General features: G+C 45.0%; 1 pseudogene; it reads left to right on the forward strand.

Moving 5' to 3' along the window:
• Positions 1 to 1,325: 1,325 nt before the first annotated feature.
• On the forward strand, positions 1,326 to 1,705 carry LOC102995712 (60S ribosomal protein L26-like; annotated as a pseudogene).
• The last annotated feature ends 2,931 nt before the right edge of the window (positions 1,706 to 4,636 follow it).

Here is a 4,636-nt window from a genome sequence, read left to right on the forward strand (position 1 = left end):
CTCCTATGGTCCCAGCTGTGCTGCATCCAGTCCTGTGCATCCTTCCAATCCCACACCATCGCATCAGTTTCCACTCGTCTCTCCAGAAAGCAAGTCTCATCACACTTCTCCCTGTTTCAGAGACTGCCATAGCTCCCCACTGCTTACTGGATAAAGTCTAAAACCTTTAGCCTTATAAATCCAGTCTTCTGTGATCTGGCTTCTTCTTCCTCCCCAGCCACATCTCAGGCACCACCCCTCCACGCCCCCTGCCCACTCCATGTGTGAACCACACAGAACTTCAGAATGTGTTGTTCCCCAGACACAGTTCACGCTTCCATGCCTCTGTTTCTGAGACTCCCTCTGCTGGAAACGCCTTTCTTCTTCATTCCAGAAAAACTACCACTACTTTCTCCCAAACTCTCCTTGGAATTTTCTCCCTTTTTTGCCTGACAAACAGCACCGATGATACTTGATTGCTCTTATTTCTTTGTATGTTCATTCAAAGATATTTATTAAGAATCTACTTTGTGCTAGGACCTGGAGGCCCTAGAGATACTACAGTAAATTAGGCAGACACAGACCCTGACCTCAAGGAAGTGTCTATCACACCACCCTGTTCCCCCAGAAGCTGCCTTCTGCCTCTCTACCTCTGCTCTGAACCCACTACAAGACGAAAGGACCAGCTGAGCAGGAGACGCTCCAGGTGGCCCTCTGTTAATCCCCTACACTGACCCAGAGTAATCTTTTGAAAGAAACCATCTCTCTGGCCATTTCGCACCCTTCCGATAAAACTCTGATGACCTCACATGACCCACGTTCCTCAACTGGGTCTTCCCCGTTTCGCTAGTGATCCCTCTCAACATTCATTGCCACAGGCAACCCCAAACCACCTGTATTTTCCCACATCCGCTTTGCTTTGCTTTGCTTTGTCTCTATGCCTTTGTTCATGCCCTCTCCTTCACCTTAAATGCCCTTCCTTCTCTTCACCTGGTTTATTTGTTATCTACTGCTGTGTAACAGACCACTTGGACTAGTAACTAAAGGCAACAACCATTCTGTGAGTCAGCAGTTTGGTCAGGGGTCAGCTGGGACGGCTCATCTGTACTCCATACGGACTTATAGGGCTCACCCATGCATTTGTGATCAGTTGACAGGTGGACTGGGGGCTGGATGATCCTAGAACGTCTCACTCAATACCTGGCAATTCGGTGGGGCTGTTAACTGGAGCATTTCAATTCAGGTCTCTCCACGAGGCTAGCTTGGGCTTCCTCACGTGGCAGCTGGGTTCTAAGAAGCAAGCCCTCTTCCCTTTTACGGCCATTGCTGAAGTGCCAGCGGCCAAAATGAAGTTCAATCCCTTTGTGACTTCTGAGTGATGGAAAACCGGAAAAGGAATTTCAGTGCACCTTCCCACATTCGCAGGAAGATTATGTCTTCCCTTCTTTCTAAAGAGCTGAGACAGAAGTACAATGTTCGATCCATGCCCATCCAAAAGGACGATGAAGTTCAGGTTGTACGAGGGCACTACAAAGGGCAGCAAATTGGCACAGTAGTCCAGGTTTACAGGAAGAAATATGTCATCTGCAATGAACGAGTGCAGTGGGAGGAGGCTAATGGCACGAATGTCCATGTGGACATTCACTCCAGCAAGGTGGTTATCACCAGACTAAAACTGGACAAAAGCCAAATCTTGCCAAGCAGGAAAGGAAAAGGGCAAATATAAGGAAGAAACAATTGAGAAGATGCAGGAATAAAGTAATCTTGTATACAACTTTCATTAAAAACTGTTAAAATGAAAACAAAAAAAAGAAGAAGCAAGCACTAATGCACAAGCATTTATGAAGTTTCTGCCTGATCACATTTGCTCAAATCCCATTGACCAAAGTATGTCACATAGCTGAGCCCAGAATCAATATGGAAGAGGTGTGACTCTCTGGGGAGCCATTAAGGTAGCAATCTACCACAGTCTGCCCTCTACCCCGAATGATGCACAGCCTTCCCACATGTGAAATATACACCCGCTACCAAAACACCCAAAGTAGTATCCAATCATGACAGCAGGCTCAAAGTCCTTGATCTCATAACATGCGGCAGGTCTGGATGTGGCTGAATCTCCTGGGGTACAACTCCTCGGGTGTGGCTCCTTTTGATCCAGAAGCCTGTGAGCTAACAAGACAAGAAATCTGCTCCCCACGTGCCCAGCATACAATGGTAAATCACATACAGGATAACCTCAATAGATGCTCCCCTTAAAAGGGGGAGAAACAGGAGACACATAGCAATCATGGAATTCAAAGCCATTCTGGAATCCAGCCAGGCACTATTATCAGGACCCCTACTCCAGAGGCAGGGAATGTTACTTGAATAGAGCTCAGTTCCCCTTGGCTTCTAGTTATATCCTCTGGGCTCTTGATTCTGCCCTCCGAGAGGATTTTCTTTTCCATAAGAAAAGGCCTGTGTGAATATTGGCCAGCTTACTGCCCATAGACAGTTGGGGGGCCCAAGGCCTCTTTTCATTTTTAACTGTGTCATTCCCTTTGAGTCCAAACTGATAGAGTTTTTGCCAGTACAATACTCTTTAAAACTTTATGGGTTTTCTGTGAGTATTATTGGGTTCACTTTGTGCACCAAAAGTCACATGCATAATTAGTTTCAAGAAGACTCTATTTCTGCTATGGGACAGTATTGTTAATTTTCTCAGAAACCCTTTTGTTTAACTGAGAAGGTCTGCTAAGCACCATCTTAAATCTTCCTGGGGTCTGAACAAAGTTTCTACAATCATATCCTTGATTTAATCTTTACCCTTAGGCTAGTTCTCACTTTGAGAATCTATTGCCTGCTGGAGAGACTGGAAATGAGGCCAGTTTTCTTTTCCATCTCAGCAAACTAGACAGATCCTCATTTAGCTCATTTCTCTTATAATACCTTATCATGCCAGCTAGAAGCACCCAAATGACACTTTCAGCATTCTGTCTCTAGATCCCTTTAGCTAAGTCCACAAACTCAGTAGGTGCGTTTTCTGTTACCAAAAGCCATGTTTTTGCCAATTGTTTTTCCACCGTATAACATGAGTCACCCTTGGTCCAGCCTCCAAGAAGTTTCCTTACTGCTTTCCCAGCCTCTCCCACCAGTTCATTCACAGCCCTTCCAGCCTGTACTACAGCCTCCTTGCTGCTTATCATGCAAACCTTTGCCCACCACCCAGTTCCAAAGCCACTGCCCATGTTTAGGTTTTTAAAGCATGTTCAGGTACCACACTTCTAGGTACCAATTTATGTATCAGGTACCTATTGCTACATAACAAATCACCTAAAACAACAGCTTCAAACAACCACCGTTTTATTAATTTCATGGATTCTGTGGATCAGGAATTCAGACTTGTCTCTGTTCCGCAATATCTGGGGCCTCAGCTTGAAAACTCGAACAGTTAGGTGGACAACTCAAACAGCTTGGGGCTGGATAGTCTGGAAGCTTCTTTATCTACATGACTGGAGCCTGGGCTGAAATGACTCTGAAAGCTAGGTTCACCTGGGTCTAGAGTGTTTACGTGACGCCTCTCCACAGGACGGGGGCTTCAACAGCATAGCCTTAGGGTCGTCAGACATCGCATATGGCGTTTCCAAGAGCAAGTGTCCCAGAAAACAAAGTAAAAGCTATATGACCTTTCTAAGACCTAAATTCAAAAGTCTTTTAGCATCACTTCTGTCATATTCTATCGGTGGGAGCAGTCACTAATCCATTAAGACTCAGGTGGGACACAGACTTCACTTCTTGAAAAAGGAAGATCAAAGAATTTCTATCCAGGTTTTAAAACCACCCTAGTAGGCTTATTGGAGGTGGTTCATTTCTGTTCTTGGTGGCATCAGTTAGGATTACACATGTGTTTGTGATCACGTGGCAGGTTAACTGGGGGCTAGCTGATCCCAAATGGTGGTTGATACAAACTGAGGCACCTCAGTTCTCTACGTGGTTGCTCAAACTTTCTCACGTGGCAACTGAATTCCAAGAAGGCAAGTCCCAACGTACAAACACTTATCAAGCTTCTGCTTGCATCTCATTTGCTGACAGCCCATTGGCCAAAGCAAGGCACATGGACAAGTCCAGAGTCAATGAAGATGGAGATCACATGAGGGCATGGATATCAGGATACATGATTCATTGGAGGTCAGTACTGTAACAATCTACTACACCTGGGTAACTACCATTTTTCCTTAAGGACTCAGTTCATGCCTCCCCTCTTCCAACAAGGCCTCTCTTGACAGACTGGGTCATTTGTTGTCCCTTCTTTGAGCTGCCACAATACTTTACACACATCTCTACCTCTGCACTTACCCTATTGCTTTCTAACTATCTATTTACCATTTTTATCTCCCCCACTGGACAAGCCTTCGAAGGCAGACTGTGCTCTATGGATCTTTGTATTCCCAGGGTCTAGCCCTGTGTCTAGAACATTGTGCCTAACAATAATGTCTTTCAGGACTTCCCTGATGGCACAGTGGTTAATGCAGAAAACTATAAGACGCTGATGAAAGAAATTAAAGATGATACAAATAGGTGGAGAAATATACCATGTTCTTGGATTGGAAGAATCAACATCGTGAAAATGACTCTACTACCCAAAGCAATCTACAGATTCAATGCAATCCCTATCAAA

This window comes from Physeter macrocephalus, chromosome 16 (genome assembly GCF_002837175.3).
Source record: "Physeter macrocephalus isolate SW-GA chromosome 16, ASM283717v5, whole genome shotgun sequence".
NCBI lineage: Eukaryota > Metazoa > Chordata > Mammalia > Artiodactyla > Physeteridae > Physeter > Physeter macrocephalus.